This window comes from Talpa europaea, assembly GCF_964194135.1.
Source record: "Talpa europaea genome assembly, chromosome: X".
Taxonomy (NCBI): Eukaryota; Metazoa; Chordata; class Mammalia; order Eulipotyphla; family Talpidae; genus Talpa; species Talpa europaea.
This window is the reverse complement of record NC_140081.1, coordinates 44,510,959-44,538,343: the sequence shown is the minus strand read 5'-3', so window position 1 is coordinate 44,538,343 and position 27,385 is coordinate 44,510,959.

Here is a 27,385-nt window from a genome sequence, read left to right as displayed (position 1 = left end):
GTCCAGTTTTCCCAACACCATTTATCAAACAAATTTTCTTTGTTCCATTGCATATTATTTGCTCCTTTATCAAAGATTAGTTGTCCATATATCTGTGGGTTTATTTCTGGGTTTTCTATTTGATTCCATTGGTCTGTTTCTACTCTTGTTCCAGTACCATGCAGTTTTGATTATTATGGCTCTATAGTACAGTTTGACATCTGGGAGTGTGATACCTTAATTCCCCTTCTTTTTAGTCAGGAGAGCTTTGGCTAGTCTGTTTTTTTTTTTTTGTTGTTGTTGTTGTTGTTTTGTAGATCCAAATGAATTTATTAGTGTTTGTTCTATTTCTTTGAATTATGTCATTGAAAATTTTATTGGAATATCATTGAATCTATAGATTGCCTTTGGTAGGATGGCCATTTTGTTAATGTTAATTCTTCCAATCCATGAGCAGGGGGTGTCTTTCCATTTCTTCTTGTCTTCTATTTCATTTAACAATGATTTATAATTTTCTTTGTATAGGTCCTTCACAGGTTCTTTTGTTAGGTTTATTCCCAAGTATTTGATTTTTGTTGTTTCAAATATAAAAGGGGTGGTTTTCTTGATGTCTTCTTCCTCAGATTTATTGTTTGCATATAGGAAAGCTACTGGTTTTTGTGTGTTAATTTTGTGTCAACTGAACCAGTTGATTATTTTGATTAGCCTTTCTGTGGAGTTTTTGGGATTCTCTATGTATATTATGTCATCTGTGAATAGTTATAGTACCACTTCTTCTTTCCCTATTTGTATTCCTTTTATGTCTTTCTCTTTTCTAATTGCTCTGGCTAGGACTTCCAGTATTATATTGAAAAGCGGTGGTAAAAGTGGACATCCTTGTCTTGTTCCAGATCTTAAGGGAAAGGCTTTCAGCTTTTCACTGTTGAGGATGATATAATCATAGACAAACTTTATTATGTTATGTTCCTTCTAGGATAGAGAATTCTTGACTTACATGCCTTGTCTCTTAGGATTATGAATATTTTCTTCACTCTCTTCTTGCTTATAGAGCATCTGGATGGAAATCCTTAGAAATCCTCATCTGGGAGCCCTTATAAGTTAACTATTTTCCCCCTTCCTGAGATTTTTTTCCTTGTCTTTGATTTTTAGTCATTTGACTATGTGTTTGGATACAGATCTTTCTGCATCTAAGAATTTAGGTATTCTCTCTGCTTGCTGGACTTCCATATTTAATTCTTTCTGTGGGTTTGCGAAGTTCACATTATTTTTTTTAATATAGGTTCTCTAGCTATGTTTCCTTTCCTTTCCCTTCTGGGAGTCCATCATTCACAAATTTCCTCTTTTAATTGAATCTGATATTTCTCAGAATTTGCTCATTTTTTCTTTGTCCTGACACTCTTCTTCTATATGTGTAATTTGTTTGAGTCTTCTATAGCTGAAATTCTTTCTTCCACTGTTTTGAGTCTATTTAAGGTGCTCATTTGTCTTCATTTCATTCAGAATCTTTTTGTGACCTTTTTATAGGTTCAATCTCTTTAGTGAAGAATTTTCTTTGTTCCTAGATCTCCTTTGTGAGGTCTTATGCCTGCCTTTGACTGACATTCCAGTGTCTCAGTTAACCTTTTCAACATTGTTGCTTTGTTGAAGTCATTGTCAGATAGTTTCTCTATTTCTGTCTCCTTTATACTTGTTCCTGAATTTCTGTTCTCATTTTCTTTCCCACCTTATGTTGAGATGTTCCTTGCTTCCTAGGCATGTACATTGCGTTGTTGCTCTGTCGGTGTGTGTTTGTGGTTGGGATGCTGGGGATTTATCTTTGTCCTTCAAGTGCAAGCATGTACAGGGCAGTTTCATTGTCAATTTGGGCAGATGGAAAGGAGAGCCCTAGATTTTACAACCATTTAATGCTCTCTCAGAGATCAAGGTACTTGGGCATACCAGGCAGGGAGGCTGTCATGTAAGGAGTCAGGCATAGACCAGGTAGGGGGGCTGGGAGGGAGGCAGGTAGGTAGTCCCCCATGAATCTTTGTGCTACCTCTCTGGCATCTCCCTCAAGTTTCAGTCTTGTTTCCTCTCGATGTAGTTCTCATTGAATGGTGCCGCCCTTATCCCTGGCCTCTTGCACAGGTACCTGCCCTTACACATGTATACAACTGTGCTCCCTGGGTCCAGATATCCATAATCATGGGCATACATGCCCTGCGCCCATACCTCTCTGTAACTATGAGCTTAGGCTTTGTTGTTGTTTGTTCACATTCTACATGTTAGTGAGAGCTATGGTTTTTGTCTTTCTCCATTTGACTTAATTCACTTAGCATAATTCTTTCAAGGTCCATTCATCTTGTCAGAAATGGCACAATTTCATTCTTCTTATGTCTGAATAGTTTACTAAAATGTTTTACGCTATATCTTAATATTTTATTTTAAGTTTTATAAATGCATAATCATTTGCAGTGACATGTTATTCTCATCATTTGTCTACTGCTTGTTTTATTGCTGAAAAAAGAAAGATATTGACAAATTGGAAACAAATGCCTGTTCGATCTTATGTTTTGTTTTTGTTGTTGTTGTTGTTGTTTTTTGTTTTTTGTTTTAAGAGAAAGCAAAAGAACTTTGTTAGGCTCAGGTGTCGAAGGCTTCTTCATATCTTATTATACCCAGGGCAGAAACTCGTTAGAAGATATTTCAGTTGTTTTATTTATCTCAAGTTGTCATTCTTGAAAGTCTTTTTAGAAGTATGAGTGAGAGTGATCACAAATAAAATTTTTCAAAATGCCACAGTTATTTAATTATATTCTTAGAATCAGATGTAAGGTGAACTAGTATGGAAGTCAGAAAGCCTAACAATTGCCAAAATGCAGTGCAGAAACTTCTACTCATGTTGTTAATCAAAAAACATTGCTGGACCTCCCTGCTTAAAGTCGCAGCACTATCAAGCTATCACCAGTGACTGTGGCATGAGTTTGATCCCCAGCCAGGGAAGTGATCCACATGGGGCAGCAGACCTTTCCTGTCTTGCCACTGCTTCCCTCAGCAGTATATTTCAGTCAATCCACCTATCTCTGGTGAATCCTCTCCCCTCCCCCTCCCCACAGCGCAATTCTGGCCTAGACCCCAGTTCTTGTTTGCATAAATAAATAAAACTTAATCTTTTATTTTATATATCCTTTACATCATTTTTCATTTTTGCACAATGTATGCATTTTCATCTTGGTTATATTCCCTATACAATCCCCACCCCCCTTATTTTGGCCCTACTCCCTCCTCTCTACCCACCCCCATAGTGTATCTCTGGTTTATAGTTGCTTGTTGATTTTGATTTTTACTTTATTATAATTAGTCTTTTTTTTTTTTTTTTTTTTTTTGGTGGGACCCTGGCTGGTGGCCGAGGAACGAACCCGCACTGCAGACAGAGGCTGCGGGCAGCCTCACAGCCCAGCGCTCAACCACTGTGCCACCAGGGGAAGCCCTACAATTAGTCTTTTTCCTGATCCCTTATTTAGGTTTTCTAAGCTTCTGCTATGAGTGAGACTATCGGTATTTTTCCTTTTCTTTCTGGCTTATTTCGCTGAGCATGATCCCTTCCAGCTCCATCCATGTTATTGCAAATTGCATGAGTTAACTTTTTTAATTGCTGAGCAATATTACATTGTGTATATGTACCACATCTTCTTGATCCAGTCATCTATTTTTAAGCATTTGGATTGTTTCCATAGCTTAGCCATTTTCAATAGTGCTGCTATAAACACAGAGGTGCAGGTGCCCTTTTGAATTAATGTTTCTGTGTCCTTTGGGTAGATACCTAGGAATGGAATGGCTGAATCATAAGGAAGCTCCATCTTTAGCAGGTTGAGGAATCTCCACACAGCTTTCCATAATGATTGGACCATTTTGCACTCCCACCAGCACAGCGGGAGAGTTCCTTTTTCTCCACATCCTCACCAACATTTGTTGTAGCTAGGTTTTTTTTTTTTTTCTTAATATGTGCCATTCTCGGGCCTCCCTGGTGGCGCAGGTGGTTGAGCGCAGTGCTGTGAAACTGTCTGCAGCCTCTGCAGCGTAGGTTTGATCCCAGCCGGCCAGCAAGAATACCACATTTTGAAGAAGACCTCTCCTGTCTCACCTGCTGCTCCCCTCAGCAGTGTATTTCATCAGTCTGCCTGTTCTGTTCTCAGCTCTGTCTCTGGTGAATCCTCTGCCCCTCCCGCACATCTGGCCTGTACCCCGTTTCTTATATATATAAAAAAAATCTTTAAAAAATGTGCCGTTCTCACTGGTGTAAGATGGTATCTCATTGTAGTTTTGATTTGCGTTTCCCTGATTATAAGTGATGCTGAACATTTTTTCATATGCCTGTTGACCATTTGCATTTCATCTTTGGAGAAGTTCCTTTTTAGCTCTTCTGCCCATTTTTTTACTGGATTATTTACCATGTTTTTGTTGAGTCTCTTCAGCTCTTTGTAGATTTTTGTCATCAGTCTAACATCATTAGTGTTGTGTGCAAAAATTTTCTCCCAGTCGGTGGGGTGTTCATTTGTTTTGGTTACTGTCTCTTTTTCTGTATAGAGCTCTTTATTTTGATGTAGTCCCAGCTGGTTTATCTTTGCCTTTGCTATGACTGCTTTGGGTGATGAGTCTTTAAAGATGTTGCTGAGGTGTATGTCATGTAGTGTTTCACCTATATTTCCTTCTATTTTATGGTTTCAGGTCTTATGTCTAGTTCTGTAATCCATATTGAGTTGGTTTTTGTGCATGGTGTGAGGTAGTAGTTAAGCTTCTTTCTTTTGCATGTAGCGACCCAGTTTTCCCAGCACCATTTACTGAAAAAACTTCCTTTGATCCATTGCATATTCTTTGGTCCTTGGTCAAAGATTACTTGACCTTAAGTATGTGGGCTTATTTCTGGATTTTCTATTCTGTTCCATTGATCCATGTGTCTGTTCTTATTCCAATACCATGCAGTTTTGATTCATAGTAGTACAGTTTGTAGTACAGTTTGATGTCTAGGAGTGTGATTCCTCCATTCCCTTCTTTTCTTTTACAGGAGAGCTTTGCTATATGGGGTTTTTGGCAGCTCCATATGAATTTCATCAGTTTTTGTTCTATTTCTTCGAAGAGATTCATTGAAATTTTTATTGGAATAGCAATGAATCTGTAAATTGCTTTTGGTAGGATGGCCATTTTGAAAATGTTAATTCTTGCAATTCATGAGCAGGGGGTGTCTTTCCAATTCTTTGTGTCTTCTATATTTCTTAGAACAGTGTTTTTTTTTTTAATAGATTTTTTTAAAATAATAAATTTATTTATTTATTTATTTATTTATTTATTTATTAAATAATAAATTTTATTTTTATATTCCCCATACAATTGCAAACCCCCATTCTGACCCCAATCCCTCCACTCCCGCCCCCACCCCCCAAAAAGTGTCTCTGGTTCATAGTTTTTTGTTGATTTTGATTTTCACTTTCTTATAGTTATTCATTTTCCTGGTCCCTTATTTAAGTTTTCTAGATTCCTGCTATGAGTGAGACCATCCAGTATTTTTCTTTTTCTTTCTGGCTTATTTCGCTGAGCATGATCCCTTCCAGCGCCATCCATGTTGTTGCAAATTGCATGTGTTTATCTTTTTTGAACGCTGAGTAATATTCCATGGTATATATGCACCACATCTTCTTGATCCTGTCATCTATTTTTGGGCATTAGGGCTGTTTCCAAAGCTTAGCTATTGTAAATAGTACTGCTATAAAAATAGGGGTGCAGGTGTTCTTTGGAATTGATGTTTCTGTGTCCTTTGGGTAAATACCTAGGAGTGGAATTGCTGGATCATATGGAAGCTCTATGTTTAGTAGGTCCAGAAATCTCCAAACAGCTCTCCATAGTGGTTGGACCAGTTTGCACTCCCACCAACAGTGCAGAAGAGTTCCTTTTTTTCCACACCCTCGCCAACATTTGTTGTTGCTAGTTTTTTTAATATGTGCCATTCTCACTGGTGTAAGATGGTATCTCATGGTAGTTTTGATTTGCATTTCCCTGATTACAAGTGATGTTGAACATTTTTTCATATGCCTGTTGGCCATTTGCATTTCCTATTCAGAGAAGTTTCTTTTTAGCTCTTCTGCCCATTTTTTGACTGGGTTATTTTCTTTGTCGTTGTTGAGTCTCATCAGCTCTTTGCAGATTTTTGTGATCAGTCCTTTATCATTAGTGTTGGGTGCAAAAATGTTCTCCCACTCAGTGGGGTTTCTCTTTGTTTTTGTTATTGTCTCTTTTGCTGTGCAGAAGCTCTTTAATTTGATGTAGTCCCAGCTGTTTATCTTTGCCTTCACTATCACTGCTTTGGGTGATGTGTTTGTAAAGATGTATATCACATAGTTTTCACCTATATTTCCTTCTATGTATTTTATGGTTTCAGGTCTTATATCTAGTTCTTTAATCCATTTTGAGTTAATTTTTGTGTATGGCGTGAGGTAGTGGTCAAGCTTCATTCTTTTGCATGTAGTGACCCAGTTTTCCCAGCACCATTTATTGAACAAACTTTCTTTGCTCCAATGCATATTCTTTGCTCCTTTGTCAAAGATTAGTTGATCATAAATCTGTGGGTTTATATCTGGATTTTCTATTCGATTCCATTGGTCTGTATGTCTGTTCTTGTTCCAATACCATGCAGTTTCAATGATTATGGCTTTGTAGTATAGTTTGAAGTCTGGGAGTGTGATGCCTCCATTCCCTTCTTTTTTTTTTTCAGGAGAGCTTTGGCTATTCGGGGTTTTTTGTGATTCCATATGAATTTGTTCAATAATTGTTCTATTTCTTTGAAGAATGACATTAAAATTTTGATTGGAATAGCATTGAATCTGTATATTGCTTTTGGTAGGATGGCCATTTTAATAATGTTTATTCTTCCAATCCATGAGCAGGGGATGTCTTTCCATTTCTTTGTGTCTTCTTCTATTTCTTTTAACAGTGTTTTATAGTTTTCTTTGTATAGGTCCTTTACCTCTTTTGTCAGATTTATTCCCAAATATTTGATTTTTTTTTGTTTCGATAATAAAAGGGATGTTTTTTTTTTATTTCTTCTTCTTCTTCAGATTTATTGTTTGTGTATAGGAAGGCTACTGACTTTTGCGTGTTGATTTTGTATCCTGCCACTTTACTGAACTGATTAATGAGTTGAATTAGTTTTTCTGTGGAGTTTTGGGGTTCTCTATGTATATTATCATATCATCTGCAAATAGTGATAGTTTGACTTCTTCTTTTCCTATTTGGATTCCTTGTATGTCTTTCTCTTGTCTTATTGCTCTGGCTAGGACTTCCAGTATTATATTGAAAAGCAGTGGTGAGAGTGGACATCCTTGTCTTGTTCCAGATCTTAATGGAATTGTTTTCAGCTTTTCACCATTGAGAATGATACTAGATGTTGGCTTGTCACATATGGCCTTTATGATGTTGAGGTATGTTCCTTTTATCCCAAGAATTTCAAGGGCTTTTATCATGAATGGGTGTTGCACTTTGTCAAAAGCTTTCTCAGCATCTATTGATATTATCATATGGTTTTTATATTTCTTTTTGTTGATGTTGAGGTATGTTCCTTGTATCCCGAGAATTTCAAGGGACTTTATCATAAATGGGTGTTGTACTTTGTCGAATGCTTTCTCAGCATCTATTGATATTAATTATCATATGGTTTCCATATTTCTTTTTGTTGATGTGTTGGATTATATTGATTGATTTTCAGATGTTGAACCATCCTTGTGTCCCTGGAATAAATCCTACCTGGTTGTGGTGAATTATCTTATGGATACATTGTCGGATTCTGATAGCTAACATTTTATTGAGGATTTTTGCATCTGTGTTCATTAGGGAGATTGGCCTGTAGTTTTCCATTTTTGTGTTGTCCTTGTTCGGTTTTGGTATTAGTGTAATGTTGGCTTCATAGAATGTGTTTGGTATTGTCCCTTCCTTCTCAATTTTTTGGAAGAGTTTGTGAAGGATAGGCACTAATTCGTCTCTGAATGTTTGGTAGAATTCATTTGTAAATCCATCTGGTTCTGGGCTTTTGTTTTTGGGGAGGTTTTTGATTACCATTTCAATTTTGCTCCTTGTAATTGGTGTGTTTCGGTGTTCTATTTCTTCTTTATCTAGCTTTGGGTGATTGTAGAGTTGTAGAAATTTGTCCATTTTTTCCATATTGTTGAGCTTGTTTGCATACAACTCTTCACAGTAGTTTCTGATTACTCTTTTGATTTCTGCTGTGTCTGTTGTGATTTCACCTCTTTCATTTGTGATCCTGCTTATTTGTGCTTTCTCCCGTTTTTTCCTTTGTGAGCCTGGCTATGTGTTGGTCTATTTGATACATTTTTTTTGAACAAACCAACTTTTGTTTTCATTGATCTTTTTATTTATTTTTTTAAAAGATTTATTTATTTACTTTATACAAGAATTGGTGTACAGGTCAGAAGCATGAGAGGGTGAGAAAATTCACCAGAGCCAGAACAGGGAGAAGAACAGGCAGAAGGACAGAAGACACTGCTGAGGGGAGCAAGAGGCAAGGTAGGAGATATCTGCCAAGCCATGTGGGTTCTTCCTGGCCGGCAGGGAATCGAACCGGTGTTGCAGAGGCTGTGGAGATCTTCACAGTGTGGTGCAGGACAGCTGTGCCACCAGGGAGACCCTGGTTTCATTGATCATTTGGATTTTTTTTTTTTAAGTTTTGATTTCATTTATTTCTGCTTTGATTTTTATTATTTATTTTCTTCTACTGGCTTTAGGGTTTTTTTGATTGTTCTTTTTCTAGTTTTTTGAGATGTGAGATTAGGTTGTTCCTTTGAGTTCTTTCTTGTTTCTTGATGTGAATCTGTATTACTATATATTTTCCTCTTATTACTACTTTTGCTGCATCCCACACACTTAGGGAATTGGTGTCTTCATTTTTATTCAACTCAAAGTATTTTTTAATTTCTTCTTCGATCTCCTCATTAGTCCAGTGGTCTTCCAGTTGTGTGAGTTTCAGTCTCCATGAGGTAGGAGGGTTCCTTGCCTTCTTTTTATGGTTTATTTCTAGTTTGATATCTTCATGGTCAGAGAAGACCTTTGATATGATTTCAATCTTTGTGTGTGTGTTGATATTTATCTTGTATCCCAGTATGTTATTGATCCTGGAGAATGATCCGTGTGCACTTGAGAAAAATGTATACTCAGATTTTTTTTGGGTTTAGTGCTCTATAGATGTCTGTTAAGACCATGAGTTCTAGATCCTTATTTAGAGCTTTAGTGTCCTTACTTATTTTTTCTTGTTGATCTATCCATTGTTGACAGTGGTGTGTTGAAGTCTCCTACTACATATGTGTTTTCTCTGATGTCTCTTTACAGAGATGATAATAGTTGTCTTATATAATGTGGTGCTCCTTCATTGGGTGAGCATATGTTAATGAGTGTTATGGCTTCTTGATATATTGTCCCCTTGATCATGATGTTGTGACCGTTGGGGTCTCTTTTTACCTTTTTGAGTTTGAATCTGTTTTATCTGATATAGGTATAGCTGTCCCTGCCTTCTTTTTTGGACCATTTGCTTGTAGGATAATTTTCCATCCTTTTACCTTCAGTCTATTTTTATCTTTTGTAGTTAAATGTGTTTCCTGGAGACAACAAATGGTTGGGTTTTGTTTCTTAATCCAGCTTTCGACTCTGCATTTTTTTATTGAAGAGTTTAGTCATTTACATTTAGAGTTAATATTGATATGTTAGTATTGGTATTTGCCATTTTGTGTGTCTTTCCTCTGGTTTTCTTTATTTATTTTTAATGATTATTTTTTGTCTTTTTTCATCGTTATTCATCCCTCTGTTGGTTCTGGCTTTAGTATTTTTTAGAGTGGGGGTTTAGTCATAATGAAATTTCAGATTTTCTGTTTGTCTGGGAAGGTCCTTATTCTTTCTTCATAGAGGAAGGAAAGCTTTACAGGATAGATTATTCTTGGTTGGCATTTGTTGTCTTGGAGTCTGTCGACTGTGTTCCTCCACACTCTCCTTTCCAATAGTGTTTCTTTCGATAATACTGATGTCAGCCTGATTGGTTTTCCTTTGTGTGTTATCTGTTTCTTCCCTCTTACCAGCTTCATTATTTTTTCCTGGTCTTGGATTCTGGGAGCTTTACTATTTTGTGTCTTGCTGTATTTTTCCTTTTCCTTTCATTATGGGAGTTGGTGTTCTTCTTGCTTCTTCTTTTTTTTTTAAAGATTTATTTATTTATTTCTGCAAGCACTGGGTACAGTCAGAAGTACGGGTGCTCTTTCTGGGATATTGGAAACTGGTGGTTCAGTCGAGTCAATAACTATTATGCCAGAAGTCCAGTAGGGCACTGGCCTATGGATATGTTAGTGGTCGCTGTCACAGATGATCTCTTCCTTCTGTATTTGTTTAATTCCTGAGGTGGGTCATGTGGTTCCACAGACTGCCCTGGCCGTGGCTGGATCACCCACTGGGCTCCAAATCAATGGATCCCCCTCTGGGCTCTGACTGTTGGCCAGATGTGGCCTGGCTTTTGGGGGCTTTTTAGCTCACCTGTGACTGGGGGGGGGGTGACCTTTCCGAGTTTCACGCAGTCTAGGTGGGTTCTGGATGCAAAGATACCTGTTCTAAAATGTGGAGTCAGAAGGGCACTTCCCTGCTGCTGTGCTCTGCCATGGTGTTGGTGAATCCTCCTCTGGACTAGACTGGTGGCCAGAAGGGAACTGGTTTGTGGGAACTTTTCAGTTCATCTCTGGCTGTGGGGGCAGCCCTTTCCCAGTTCCACGCAGTCTAGGTGGGTTCTGGACACAAAGATACCTGTTCTAAAATTAAAAATGAATCTTTTAAAAAATGCAAAATGACAACAGACACAGAGAAAGAAAAAAAAGAAACATTGGAAGGAAAAGATACAAAAAGCATGAGAGAAAGAAATAGGGAGACAGAAAAGCAGATAGAAAATGAAACACAAAGATATGGCATTAAAAAAAATAAAACAAAGATATGGCATATAGTGATAGAGGAGATTTTTAGCTTTGCTCCCAATAGGAACATCTCAAAGTTAACCAAAGGGACACTACACTGAAACAGTCCCAGAGCTCTAAGCAAGAATGCAATACCCTTTAGCCATCAGAAGCCAGAAATGACTTCACCAAAGAAGACATGTTTCCTTGAACCTAGGGAGTAGAGTGGAGAGAAATGCCTGTTGTCTGTGGTCTGGGGCAGGGAACACCTGACAGCGCTGCTGTCTCAGCCACTGTCCCTGTGGAGGGGAGAGAAGAAATGGTATGCAGGCACAAATGCTTGAATAAGGGTGAACTCATAGGGAGTAGCTATGGCACTCTACCCAATTTGTTTCCTTGGTAAGGAAAAGAACAGAGAAAGTGTTTGGCCTGCACTACAGCTCCCCCCATCCCTTGGGACTGGCACTGACATCTTGAAGTGCACTGACAGAACATACAATGCTGACTCTCAGACCTGGAACTCCAGAGATAAGGGATATTGGTGGTGCCACAAAAAACAAGACCCCCACCAGCACATTTGCCCTCCGGGCCGCTCCCCACCCTATTGATTCAGCAACTACAAAAAAAAAAACAGGTTTTTGTGCCTACAAAAGTCAGCAAAAGCATAAAATAAAATAAAACCACAGTGCCACCTTCAGGCAAAGGAAAAGTAGCTCAACTCTCCAAGGTATTGCTACAGATAATTTTAAAAAAATGGGTAAGTTTAAAAGTATCAAAATGGGAAGACAAGAATACATAATTCATGGCACCTTCAGACCAGAAGGAAATGTGATATCATAAAGAGAGAGCTACTAAGGGCCTCCTTGGTGGCCTAGGGGTTAAGTCTCAGAGCTATTACTACGATGGCCTGATTTCGATCCCCAGAGAGCTAACTCACAAGTGGCGTACGAGACCTCTCCTGTCTTGCCCACTGCTCCCCTTAGCAGTGTATTTTAGTAGATCTGTCTGCTCTGCTCCCCACTCTGTCTCTGGTGAATCCTCTCATCCCCCACAACTCTGACCTACACCCCAGTTCTTCTATGCATAAATAAATAAAAATAAATAATTTTTTAAAAATTGCTATATGAGGGCTTGTGTCTCAATTAGTTTCCAGCAGATTAAACCTCACATCAATGCATAAGACTGGATGCCTAGTTTGTTGTAGATTGTGGATCTCATCCATCATAATTACATGTGGTACTTGTTTAAGATTTCCCAAGTACTCACCTATATCCCCCCATCTTTCTGATTGCTAATTACAGCCCTCAGTTCATATCATGTGGCCTCAATCAATGCCTGAATCATATCACCACACTCTCTATGAGAGGAATCCCAGAAAATCTGCATTTTCAGTAAGCACCCTAAGTGATTGTTATGCAAGCAAAATTTAAGAATCAGTAGTAGAACATTATGATTTAGGTTCTACTATTCAGTAAGAGCCTCTTGGAACTGTTAGAAATTTCTGACCCTACAATAGATCATACTGTCTTCTAAGTTCTGAACAATAGGTTAACTCAGCTGACTGTACTGGTACGATAGGTATTGACTTTTAATTGGGAGCTAAAAAAGTAAATAGCCACATTTTCATCACTCTTACAAAGTCTCTCAGAATTGAAATTGATTCTGTTCGGGTTATTTTTTTGAACTGAGACTAATTGGGAAGGAAAATGGGCATAAAAAATGGCTGCAAGGAGAAAATCCTTAGTCCTTACCAACAGACAACATTGATACAGTCCTGCTAATATGACAGTGTGGTGAAATGGTAAAATCCTATAACTAAAGAATTTTGATGGATATTTGCTCACATAGATTAAAATGGATTACATTTTAAAAGGTATACATCAATGTCCTTTTTTTAAAAACCAAGAAACATCATAAAGGGAGACTTGAAGAGGAAGGAAAATGGAAATTTGAATGGATGGAGCACTATGGAAAAGGATTCTCCCTTCCTTCACCTTCACCATTTGTCACTCAAAGCTCCTTAAATCTTAGCTTTGGCTATGAAAAGAAACTAGGCCAACTCCAGTCAAAGCAGAGAATGGACTAGAGCCAAGACTGGCTGGGAATGTTGCCAACGCTAGTACAGGATTTAGGCCAGGCAGGAACTAAGGGCAAGGCTAATATTGTGGTGAGGCCAGTAGCTGTTATGAACTTTGTCTTATGATCCAAACAGTATAAGTATGGAAATTCTAGAGGGTTGGGCATATGTGGCATGGGAGCCATATCTGTCATCTAACTCTTCAGAGAAGTTCAGTATGAAGGCTTTATGCATATTAAACTGATTTCAAATCACTTGCTCCAGTTACCACTAAATGTCTCTGATTCCTTCCATATTACATTACTAAGTTTATCCAATCATATAAGCAGGAAGGAGTGGAGATTAGATAAGGATTATTATACCGGAAGGCATTATAATACAATGACTAAATATAGTTTCAGATTCAGACATGGATTTAAATCACTTGTACATCACTTAATTTCTGGGTGACACTGGCCAGGTAGTTTTTCTCTGAGGTTTAGTTGCCTCATCTGGAAAATGAAAGTGATATGAGAACCTTACATAGATGTTTTGCATGGTAAATTAGATAATTTATATAAACTCATGAACCTATGTTGGCCCTCTCCCTCCACTTTCCACCCCTAATTTCCCACCTTTCCTGCAATCCCCATTTTCTCTTTATTACTGATAAAGGCCAGTTAACTTCTGTATCTTCTCTACTTATTTTGCAGGATCATAATACTTTAGGACAAAGACATTTTGGATTCTTTTTATTTATTTATTTATTTATTTATTTATTTATTTATTTATTTATTTATTTTAAAAAGATTTATTTATTTATACAAGAACCAGGGTATAGGCCAGATGTGCAGGAGGGTTAGAGGATTCACCAGAGACAGAGCGGGCAACAGAACAGGCAGACTGACAAAATACACTGCTGAGGGGAGCAGCAGGGGAGGCAGGGATCGAACTTTGCCATGTGCGACCCTCACCGGCCAGCAGGGATCAAACCAGCGCTGCAGAGGCTGCAGACAGCTTCACAGCACAGTGCTCAACTGCCTGTGCCACCCAGGGAGGCCCCCTTTTGGATTCTTTATAAGAAATGTAGGGTTTATAAAATAGTACTTCATATTATTAGGATAAAACCCTTTTAAAACACATCTCATAAATTGCTGAAACCTGAGAAAAATATCATTTGGAAAATTAGTTCTCCTGACTTCCAGATCATTTTTTTAAATATCCACTTCCCTCTCTTGTGGTATTCATTCCTTCTCATTGAGGTACATAGGTTAATATCTCTCTTAATGACTGTAGAAGACTATCAAATTCACTGCCTTTTGTTGTGCTTAAAATGCTTTTGTTTCACTTACATTCTTAAAAATTAATTAGTTTTGAGGTTTTTATTTGTGGAGAAGAAAAAATGATTAACAAGCACTGTAAAGAAATATTTTAATGAAGTTAACTATGGACCTCAGATGGGAGAGATGAAGCAGAAGCTGGCATAGTAAGTTAATGTTGAATATTTATTTGATTTTTTTGAACCTTTTCTAAAAATACATAAAATTTGGTTTTTTATTGTCTTTCTTTTTATATTTTTCAAGCTGTGAAGGTAATTTAAATTTATAGGAGGTTGACCGGTTGCATTAGGTTAAAGTGTTATGGTTCTGATGCCAGAACAAATGACAGGCAGACAGACAGAACCATCAAACTGATAAGACACATCAAACTGGATGACCGAAGCTGAACAGTGTCAAGACTTACATTTGTACTAAAACTCCATTTTGGAATAATGCACTGAATTACTTTACTCTAGGATTTCAGGTACTGATTCTTAAATCCTGAAAGGGAGTCTTGGCCATGTTGCTATGCTGCAGGTCTTGAGAGTGTTCTGAATGTTGGGATAGTATTTTAACCAGACCACAAACCAAGCTAGAGTTTCTATGAGAGTTGAAATATAAATTCCTCTGAGCATGGCTTTTTATTTTCTCATGATCACAAAGACCAGAAATCAAGTTGTGTTGTTATTGAACCAGTAATGTGTTTCTAACAATGTTTTCTATGTGACCAATCTGACTCCTGCCTCTGGTGTTATCAATCAGAACAAGAACAATGAAAAGCATAGATTCAACCCACATTTACATGTGCATGACTATGTTTCATTGCAGCACTATTTACATTAGCCAAGTTTTGGAAACAAGCTAAGTGTCCAACAACAGATGAGTGGATTAAGAAGATGTGGTATATATATACAATGGAATACTACTCAGCTATTAAAAAAAAAGATGGACTTCTGCCATTTGTGACAACATGGATGGAATTAGAGGGGATTATGCTAAGTGAAATAAACCACAGGGTAAAGATAAATACTAGATAATTTCACTCATATGTGGAATGTAGAAAATCAAAACAAAGGAATTGACAGAACTAAACCCCAAACAAAGTCTAAAATTGAGTGCAGAATTGAGCCCACTAGAGGGGGAGGGAGTGTGGGAACAAAGTGAGGTGGGGCAATAGTATTCAATAAAGGGATACGGGTGTTCTAGGGTGGGTGGGGTGCGGTGATGCACATCTGAGAAGGTGTGAACCTATTTCTCTGAATCATATACAGTGCTGTAGACCATTGTTACCTAAAACAAATAAAGAAATTAAAAAGAAGAAATTATTATGTGTCAAGTACGTGATCATACATTATCTATATTTAATCCTTAGAAAATTTATAAAGAAGATATTTTTATAATAAATTTTACTTTTATATTCCCCATACAATTGCAACCCCCCCCATTCTGACCCCAATCCCTCCCCTCCCGCCCTCTACCCCCCATAGAGTGTCTCTGGTTCATAGTTTTTTGTTGATTTGGATTTTCACTTTCTTATAGTTATTCATTTTCCTGGTCCCTTATTTAAGTTTTCTAGATTCCTGCTATGAGTGAGACCATCTGGTATTTTTCTTTTTCTTTCTGGCTTATTTCGCTGAGCATGATCCCTTCCAGCGCCATCCATGTTGCTGCAAATTGCATGTGTTTATCTTTTTTGAATGCTGAGTAATATTCCACGGTGTATATGTACCACATCTTCTTGATCCAGTCATCTATTTTTGGGCATTTGGGCTGTTTTCAAAGCTTAGCTATTGTAAATAGTGCTGCTATAAACATAAGGGTGCAGGTGCTCTTTGGGATTGATGTTTCTGTGTCCTTTGGGTAAATACCTAGGAGTGGAATTACTGGATCATATGGAAGCTCTATGTTTAGTAGGTCCAGAAATCTCCACACAGCTCTCCATAGCGGTTGAACCAGTTTGCATTCCCACCAACAGTGCAGAAGAGTTCCTTTTTTTCCACACCCTCGCCAACATTTGTTGTTGCTAGTTTTTTTGATATGTGCCATTCTCACTGGTGTGAGATGGTATCTCATGGTAGTTTTGATTTGCATTTCCCTGATTACAAGTGATGTTGAACATTTTTTCATATGCCTGTTGGCCATTTGCATTTCAAGAAGATATTATTTAAAGACTTATTTATATGACTTGCTCAGGGTCATAGACTTCCTAAGTGGTAGAGCTGGACTCAGCTTCAGGTCTGTATTATCTGCATTGTCCAAAGTCAGTGTTCTTTCCACAGCATCACAGCTGAGATAGAGTTCTCAAGGAAGAGATACTGTCCTGTATCATGACTGGAGTAGTTGTTACTTTGACATACAAGTAACACAGAGGAAATGGAATCTACCCCCCCAACATTAAAAAAAAAACAACTATAGGACAGTTTTAGGGCCACAGTAACTTTGAGAGGACAATACAGATATTTTCAATATGTCCCTACTCTCACACACCCATAGCTTCTCTCATTATCAACATACTGCACCAGAGTAGTATGTTTGTTACCACTGATGAAGCTGCACTGACATATAATAATCATCCAGAGACCACAGTTTGTTAGGGTTCACGCTTGGTGTTTTACATTTTGTGGGGTAGACAAATGTATAACAGCTTATATCCACCATTATAGTATCAGACAGAATATTTTCTCTTCCCTAAAAATCCTCTGTGCTCCTCCTGTTTATATCTCTCTGCCTCCCCCAAATCTTTGCCAATCAATGACTTTTTTTTTTAACTCTTTCAATAGTTCTACCTTTTCCAGAATGTTAGGTAATTGGAATCATACAACATGCAGGTTTATCAGATGGACTTCTTACGCTTAATAATATGCATTTAAGTTTCTTCAATGTCTTTTCATGGCTTGATAGCTCATTTCATTTTGGTGTTGAATGATATTCCATCATCTGAATGTACCAACGTTTATTTATCCATGCACCCACTAAAAGACAGCTGCATCTGGTTCCTTCCAAGTTTTAGTAATTATGAATAAAGCTGAAAGGAAAATAATTTCTAAGTCCTCAACTAACTTCAGTACTGTTTCCTAAAAAGTCTTTGCTGAGAACTCACCTGCTATTTGTCTTTCCCATCTTCTATTCCTAGACTTTCAAAGGGAATGGTTACCTCTCAAATATCAGGAATCTTACCATGGGGTTTTTACCCAGGGTGCACACCCTTTGGGCCAAAATAATACAGCAATTTCAAATACTGATATCCATGATTCTTCTTTAACTCAAGATGCTGTAACCTACTTCTTCCCCTTCCATCTAAAAGATGCATTTCCAATAAATGAATAAATAAATTTCAAAAAAAATAAACAAAATTAAAAGATGTATTTTCAATAAATTTTTGATTTTTAGGTATAATAATAAAAATGTATATTTTATGCTAATTTCAATGTGTATGTATCATAATTGCAATTATAATTCAATCCAGAAGACTTTTTATACATAGAGTTTTAAGGTGATAAGGAAATAAAAATAATTCTGCTTGTATTTTTTTGGCATTATTGTTGCAGAGAAAGTCAAGAGAACACTTACAAATTTAATTAAAAATTAAATTTGAATTTAATTTTCAAAAAAAATTTAATTTTTTAAAATTAAATTTGTCAGCTGTTTGCTGACTACATAACTTTAGGGTTACATTTTTACTCCTCCATAGGTACACACTTCACCTACCTACCATCAAACCCCTATGCCAATGCTCTGCCTCTTTCCTTCCTCTATCATCTCCTCACTCCCCCTGTTCCCTCTGGTAACCAGTGTATTTTTCACTAAGTCTAAAATAATTTTACGTATTTGCCAGTATATATTTTTTGTTATTTATATTTCACAGATAAGTGAAACCATCTGATATCTTTCACTTTCTGACATAATCAACTTAGAGTTCATCCATTTTACCTAACAGCCATTATTTCATCCTTTTCATAGGTGTATAGTTTTCCATTGAGTATATATTCCACAATTTCTTTATACAGTTGTCTATCAATGGATATTTCTATTGTTTCTAGGATTTGGAAATTGTGGACAATGCTGCTATAAACATAGAAGTTTGACATAGTCCTACTTGTTTATTGTTGTTTTTGTTTCCCTTGCCTTGGAATTGCATTTTCACTACAGTAGCTACAGTAGCAACAATAATCAAACTAGTACGGTATTGGAATGAAAACATAAACACAGAGTGATAGAATAAAATAGAACGTCCGGAGATGAACCCACAGAAATATGGACAGTTAATCTCTGACAAAGGAGCCATGACCATACAACAGAGAAAGGAAAGCCTCTTTTAAAACTGATGCTGAGAAACATGGATAGCCTCATTGAAAAATTAAACTAGGGCCACCCTGGTGGCCTGTGGGTTAAGGCTCAGCACTATCACCACTATGGTCTCAGTTTGATCCCCAGCCAGGGAGCTGACCCACATGGCGCAGCAGACCTCTCCTGTCTGGCCCACTGCTCCTCTCAGCAGTGTATTTCAGTAGATCCACCTGTTCTGCTCCCCACTCTGTCTCTTGTGTATCCTCTCACCCCCCACACCTCTGGCCCTCACACCTCTGACTTACAGCCCAGTTCTTCTATGCATAAATAAATAAATCTTAAATATAAATAAGATAAAACTATTAAACTAGATCTATACTTAACCCCATACACAAAAAATAATTCCAAATGGATTAAAGATTTGCCTATAAGAACTGAAACCATGAAATACTTAAAAGAAAGCATAGGGGTATGGTGACCACACCTGACAGGAGTAATCCTATGCTGTCAAAATATTAAGAAGGATGTATTACAATAGTAATTCAAATTAAAAAAAAAAGAAGGCATAGGGATACACTTCAGGATATCTACCAGAATATATAGGTGTTATTTTTTTTTAAGATTTATTTATTTATGCATACAAGAACTGGGGTAAAGGCCAGAGGTGTGGGGGGGTGAGAGGATTCACCAGAGGCAGAGTGGGGAACAGAACAGGTAGACTGAAACACACTACCCAGGGTAGCAGTGGGCGAGACAGGAGAGGTCTCCTGCACCATGTAGCAGCTCCCTGGCTGCCTGGGGGTTGAAGTCATGCTGCAGAGGCTGTGGATAGCTTCACAGTGCTGTGCTCAACCCCTTCCACTACCAGGGAGGCCCATATAGGTGTTATAGAACATTTCCATAGGGAGAATGCAATGGTTATTTGAATTTGAGAAGAATAAAAGGAACAATGCAGATTTTTTAAGGGTTAAAGAAAAGCTTTCTTCATTTTTTTGGCTTTGTGTTTAACATTTGATGGTGGAGAGGGCACCAAATTGCTTTGGTATTTAGGATCCAATAAATATCTTTTAAAGTATGATATAGGAGTTTTATTTTAAATTGTCAATCCCTATACTATGCTAGAAATGACACCTTTGTGATATTTTTTTAACACAATGTAAAAAACTGTGTGGGACACTTATGTGGATAGCTATTTTACAACAAAGTTGTCAAGAATATACACTGGAAAAAGGAAAGTCTCTTCAACAAATGGTGTTGGGAGAATGGGACAGCCACAATCAAACGAACAAAACTAGGCCATCATGTAACACCATACATAAAAAAAAAATAACACAAAATGGTTTAAACACTTGGATGCAAGTCCTGAAAACATAACACATAAAAGAAGATATAGGCAAAGTAGTTCACAACAGTACCTTTAGATATATCTTTGGGGACTTGATTTCAGTGACAAGGGAAACAGAAGCAAAATAAAAAATTTGAGACTACATCAAACTAAAAACCTTCTGCACAGCAAAATAAACTATCATTAAAATGAAGATGTCCTTACTGTAGGGAAGGAAAAAATGTCAGGCTTTTCTGCCCTCCCGCCATCAGGATAGATGACGGATCCTTGCGGTCCTGAATGCATGCCTGATGGCGGGCACCTGGAGTAGGGTGTGGGCATAGGTAGATGAGATTCACCTGGGCTAAGACTGGGCTTTTAAGGGCCGCGTCACGGGGATGCCAGCAGAAGCCGAGAGAGAGAGAGAACCACGAGAGAGCAGAGAAGCCAGGCCACGAGAAAATGTCGGAGAGCCCAGATGGAGTGAAGACTTGCTGGGGGCCGGGAGGCAGGTAGGCCCCCCCTACCTGCCATGTACGCGGTAAATCCCAATAAAAGCCTGCAAAAGCCACTGAGGGCTCCAGGACTCCTCCTTTACCCCATCTACTGGATTAGAAAACCTGCACTGTGGCCATTCCTGCCCCTACACTTACCAAATGGGAGAAAATGTTTGCACATTGTAGATTCAACAAAGGGCTTATGTGGAAGCCCTACAGGGAGTTCATGCAAGTCAACAAGAAAAAAAAAACAAAACAAAACAACGAATTAGAAAACGGGTAGTGTAGGGTAAGTAAAGTATCAGGCTTTTCTGTCCTCCTGCCATTAGGATTAATGATGAATCCTGTGGTCCTGAATGCATGCCTGATCGCGGACACCTGGAGTAGGGTGTGGGCATGGGTAGGTGGGTACACCTGGGCTGAAAGACTGGGCCTATAAGAGCAGCATCAGGGGGATGCCAGCAGAGTGAAAGGATCAGAGAAAAAAAGACCATGACAGAACGTGGGAGAGCCCAGGGAGAGTGAAGACTTGCTGAGGGCTGGGAGGCCTGCCAGCCTCCCGACACCCCCTGTCCCCGGCACCCCCTGCCCCTGGCACACCTGCCTGCCATGTACCTGGTTAAGTAAAAGCCTGAAAAAGCAACTGAGGTCTTCAGGACTCCTCCCTTACCCCGTCTGCTCAGATCATAGAGATCCTGCCCTGTGGCCTTCCTGCTGCTACAGGTAGAAAAGCAAAATGAGAAATCTCTCCAAAGAAAACATACAGATGGCCAACAGGCACATGAAAAAAAAAGGCTCATCACCACTTATAATCAGGGAAATACAATTAAAACCACAGTGAGATACCACCTTGTAGGGTAAAGAAAATATCAGGCTTTTCTGCCCTTCCGCCATCAGGATAGATGATGGATCCTTGTCCTGAATGCATGCCTGATGGTGGGCACCTGGAATAGGGTGTGGGCATAGGTAGATGGGATTCAGTTGAGCTAAGACTGTGCTTTTTAAGGGCGGTGTCACGGGGATGCCAGTAGCAGCAGTAGAAGCCGAAGCCGAAAGAGAAGCCGAGAAGCAGCAGAACGAACTCCAAAGAGCTCAGATAGAGTGAAGACTTGCTGGGGGCTGGGAGGCCTGCCAGCCTCCCAGCCCCCCAGCCAGCACCCCTGCCTGCCATATGCCTGGTGAACCCCAAATAAAAACCTGCAAAACTACTGAAGACTCTGACTCCTCCTTTACCCGGTCTGCATGGGATCAGAAAACCTGCACCTTGTCTATTCCTGACTCTACAATTGGTGTAAGTCGGCAAGATCCATGCAGACGGGTATTGGAGCCCTCCGAAGACCTGAAGGGACTAAGGAGAACAGACTGGTTGCCTGTGATGACGCTGGAGGCGCCATGGCGGCACAGAAGGTGGATACGGTCCGGAGCTGTGGGACGAGACCTCGCATGGAGGAGACACCTGAGAGGACCAGGCAACGACACCGGAAAGGACCAGCCAACGACACCGGAAAGGACCAGCCAATGACCCCTGAGGTAGCAGGCCGCTGCTGACGCAGGGAGAGGCCAATGGACATGGACTGATAAACTTGGACTGACAATCCTGCCAGAAGGCGGAGGACCTTGGCAGGTTATGTTTTTTTTTTTTTTTTTGAGAATCTGGGGGTGGCCAGTGGGCCTTGATGACCAAAAGCAGCCTGTGCATGCCCAGCAGCCAGGTGGAGGAGAAAAGCCAACTAAGAAGGCAAAAGCTGGTGCTGATGCTAAGTTGAGAAGCCCTAAGCGGCTGTTAAGCAGCCTGACTATGCTGAAGAACTGTGAGTCTCGTAAAATCACCTGTGGGTGATGCCCTGCTCATTCTTGAGTGAGGGTGAGGAGCTGAGGAACCTGTCCTTGGGGGACAGTTGGGGAACGTGGCTTGGGGTGGAGCCCAAGCCAAATGCAGAGTTTGGATCCCTGACCCATGTGCTCGTGCAGTGGGTTGGCCTGAGTGCAGGGGTCTGCGAGTTGCATGGGTGGCTGTGAAGGCCGAGTGTTGGAGCAACTGCAGACAGAAACCCTGAGGGTTGGTGATTACCCCCAACAGAATAAAATTGCCAATCCCAGAGCTAGTGCATTCTGGGGGTGGATGCTGTGTGTGCCTTGTAGCCGAGACTACAGCCAGAGAAGGCCAGGAAGCCTGACGGCTCCTCGTGTGTTATAGTAGATGCTGTGAGTGATTCCCCTCCCTCGTATGAGCAGTGCCTTCGGCAGCATATTTGGTGGCTCATCTGCTGGTACCAATAACTGTCTTTTGCACTAGGTTGGTGCCCTGCCTGGACTTATTTGTGTTCTGTTGTATTTTGTTATATTGTATTTTGTTATATTTGATGTATTTGCTTTTGTGGGCCATGGCTGCATTGTTTGTTTGCTTAGAAAATTGTATATATACATGTATAGACTGTATGGCAGAAAACCCTGAGGGGGTGGACTGCAGGGTAAAGAAAATATCAGGCTTTTCTGCCCTTCCGCCATCAGGATAGATGATGGATCCTTGTCCTGAATGCATGCCTGATGGCGGGCACCTGGAATAGGGTGTGGGCATAGGTAGATGGGATTCAGCTGAGCTAAGACTGTGCTTTTTTTAAGGGCGGTGTCACGGGGACGCCAGTAGCAGCAGCAGCAGCAGTAGAAGCCGAAGCCGAAAGAGAAGCCGAGAAGCAGCAGAATGAACTCCAGAAAGCTCAGATAGAGTGAAGACTTGCTGGGGGCTGGGAGGCCTGCCAGCCTCCCAGCCCCCCAGCCAGCACCCCTGCCTGCCATATGCCTTGTGAACCCCCAATACAAAAACCTGCAAAACTACTGAAGACTGACTCCTCCTTTACCCGGTCTGCATGGGATACCGGATGGTCTCACTCATAACAGGAATCTAGAAAACTTAAATAAGGGACCAGGAAAATGAATAACTATAAGAAAGTGAAAATCAAAATCAACAAAAAACTATGAACCAGAGACACTTTTAGGGGGACGGGGGCGGGAGGGGAGGGATTGGGGTCAGAATGGGGGGCTGCAATTGTATGGGGAATATAACAATAAAATTTATAAAAAAAAAAAAAAAAAAACCTGTACCTTGTCTATTCCTGACTCTACACACCTCATACCTGTGTGAATGGCTGTAGGGTAAAGAAAATGTCAGGCTTTTCTGCCCTTCCGCCATCAGGAGAGATGATGGATCCTTGTCCTGAATGCATGCCTGATGGCGGGCACCTGGAATAGGGTGTGGGCCTAGGTAGATGGGATTCAGCTGGGCTAAGACTGTGCTTTTAAGGGCGGCGTCACGGGGACGCCAGCAGCAGCAGTAGCAGTAGCAGTATGAAGCCGAAGCAGAAGCCGAGAGAGAAGCCGAGAAGCAGCAGAACGAACGCTAGAGAGCCCAGATAGAGTGAAGACTTGCTGGGGGCTGGGAGGCCTGCCAGCCAGTCCCCCAGCCCCCCAGCCAGCACCACTGCCTGCCATGTACCCGCTGAACCCCAATAAAAAAACCTGCAAAACTACTGAGGACTCTGACTCCTCCTTTACCCAGTCTGCATGGGATCAGAAAACCTGCATTGTGTCTGGTCCTGCCTCTACAATGGCCCATATCAAAAAGACCAGAAACAACAAGTGTTGGGGAGGATGTGGAGAAAAAGGTACCTTCATATGCTATTTGTGGAAATGTACACTAGTCTAGGCTCTATGTGAAACAGTATGGAGGTTTTTCAAAATATTTTATATCTACTATATGATGCAGCAATTGCACTCCTAGGTATCTACCTAAAGAATGCCAAAACACTAATTCAAAGGGATATATGGACACCTGTGTTCACTGCAGCACTATTTACAAAAGAGAAGTTATGGAAACAATCTGTGTCCATGGACAGAGAGGATTAAAAGATGTGATATATCCATAATGGAATACTATTCACCAATTAGTGGAATATTACTTGCTATTATGACTTGGATGGAACTGGAGGGGATTATGCTAAGTAAAACAGATCAGAATAAAGAAGTATAACAGAAAATTTCACTCATGTGGAATATAAACAAACAGACCAAAGGAAACTGACAAAACTAAACCAAAACAAATCCTAGAACTACAACTGCTAAACTGAGGCTACTTAATAGTGGATAGTAGGGTGGGACACAAAGGAGGGTGGAGGCTAAGTGGGTTGTGGTGGTGAATTTTTGGTGTTTTGGTGGTGGGTGTGGTGTAGTAACATATGTGAATATGTGTGAACCTTTACCCCTAAATCATTGTAGGGTAAGGTAAGAAGTATCAAACTTCTCTGCCCTCCTGCCATTAGGATAGATGACGAAACCCTGCGGTCCTGAATGCATGCCTGATGGCGGGCACCTGGAGTAGGGTGTGGGCATATGTAGATGGGATTCACCTGGGCTGAGACAGAGTTTATGGGGGCAGCATCACAGGGACGCGAGCAGAAGAAGCAGAGAGAGAAGGAGAAGCAGGAAAGCAGAGAGAATGAAAGAAGGTCGGAGAGTCCAGAGTGAAGACTTGCTGGGGGCTGGCATGCAGAGAAGGCCAGGAAGCCTGCCAGCCTCCCAGCCCCCGTGCCTGCCATGTACCTGGTAACCTAAATAAAAAAACCTGCAAAAGCCACTGAGGACTCTGACTCCTCCTTTACCCAGTCTGCTAGATCAGAAAACCTGCTCAGTGTCCATTCCTGCCCTTACAATTGGCGTAAGTCGGCAAGATGATCCATGCAGATGGGCATGGAGCCCTCCGAAGACCTTAGGAGTAGCAGACTGAGCCTGTGACAGCACTGGAGGCATCATGGCAGCACAGGAGGTGGACAAGGTACTGGAGCTGTGGGATGAGACCTCGCCTGCAGGAGACACCTGAGAGAACCAGCCCAAGACCGCCGAGGCAGCATAATCATTGGGGAATGAAAGAGGACCACGATTCAAAGCTCGACAGTGCTGACCCAAGGAAGAAGCCTATGGACTTGGGACTGATGGACTTGGACAAATGGAGTTGGACTGACAATCCTGCCAGAAGGCGGAGGACATTGCAGGTTGATATGTTTTGGGATCCTGGGGGTGGAACAGTTTCGTTTGTAAACCCCTGGAGATGGGAATCTGGGGGTGGCCAGTGTGCCTTGGTGGCCAAAAGCACCCTGTGTATGCCCAGCAGCTAGGCTGAGGAGAAAAGCCAACTGAGAAGGCAAAAGCTGGTACTGATGCTAAGTTTGGGAAGCCCTGAGTGGTTGTTAAGCACTAAGTAAGCTGAGGAAGGCCAGTGAGTCTCGTAAAATCACCTGTGGGTGATGCCCTGCTCGTTCTCAAGTGAGGGTGAGGATCTGAGGAACCCGTCCTTGGAGGAATGGGTGGGGAACGTGGCTTGGGGTAGAGCCCAAGCCGAAGAGGGGACCCAAGAGAGGCCGCATGTGGAGTTTGGATCCTCGACCCATGTGCTTGTGCAATGAGTTGGCCTGAGTGCAGGGGTCTGTGTGTTACATTGGTGGCTATGAAAGCCGAGTGTTGGAACAACCGCAGACAGAAACCCTGAGGGTTGGCGATTACCCCCAACAGTATAGAATCGCCAATCCCAGAGTGAATGCATCCTGGGGGTAGATGCCGTGTGTGGCTGAGACCACAGCCAGAGAAGGACAGGAAGCCTGATGGCTCCCAGTATCTGACGGTAGATGCCGTGAGTGGTTCCCCTCCCTCGCATGAGCAGTGCCTTCTGCAGCAGATTTGGTGGATTATCTTGTGGTGCCAATGTAGGGGCAAGAAGGTCACAGTGCAGGTTCTCTGATCCCATGCAGACCGGGTAAAGGAGGAGTCAGTGTCCTCAGTAGTTTTGCAGGTTTTTTATTTGGGGTTCACCAGGCATATGGCAGGCAGGGGTGCTGGCTGGGAGGCTGGCAGGTGTCCCAGCCCCCAGCAAGTCTTCACTCTATCTGGGCTCTCTAGCGTTCGTTCTGCTGCTTCTTGGCTTCTCTTTCGGCTTCTGCTTCGGCTTCTACTGCTACTGCTGCTGCTGGCGTCCCCGTGACGCCGCCCTTAAAAGCACAGCCTTAGCTCAGCTGAATCCCATCTACCTATGCCCACACCCTATTCCAGGTGCCCGCCATCAGGCATGCATTCAGGACAAGGATCCATCATCTATCCTGATGGCGGAAGGGCAGAAAAGCCTGATATTTTCTTTACCCTACAGCCAATAATTGCCTTTTGCCACTAGGTTGGTGCCCTGCCTGGACTTATTTTGTTCTGTTGTATTTTGTTATATTGTTTTATTGTGATGTATACTGTTTTACTTTTGTTGTCCATGGCTGCAGTGTTCATATTTGCCAAGAGAAATGTATATGACTTGTATAGACTGTCTGGCAGAAAACCCTGAGGTGGTGGATTGTAGAGTAAGGTAAAAAGTATCAGGCTTTTCTGCCCTCCTGCCATTAGGATAGATGACGGTCCTGAATGCATGCCTGATGGCGGGCACCTGGAGTAGGGTGTGAGCATATGTAGATGGGATTCACCTGGGCTGAGACTGGGCTTTTAAGGATGGCATCACGGGGATGCCAGCAGAAGAAGGGAAGCCAAGAAAGAAGCAGCAAAGAAGCAGAAAGAAAGCCGGAGAGCCCAGATAGAGTGAAGACTTGCTGGGGGCTGGGAGGACTGCCAGCCTCCCGGCCCCCCAGCACCCCTGCCTGCCATATGCCTGGTGAATCCCAATAAAAGCCTGCAAAAGCCACTGAGGGTTCCAGGACTCCTTTACCCAGTGTGCTGGATCAGAAAGCCTGTACTGTGACCCTTCCTGCCCCTACAATCATCTACAGTGTTTGATAACTTTGTCACCTCAATACAAAATAATACAATTAAAAATGTGTGAGAGGAAAAACAACAGCTAATATGTTTGAGCACTTATCATGACTGTCTGATTGTGTGAGTGTTTGTTTGGGTGCTGCTCAGTCAAGATGATGGGGATG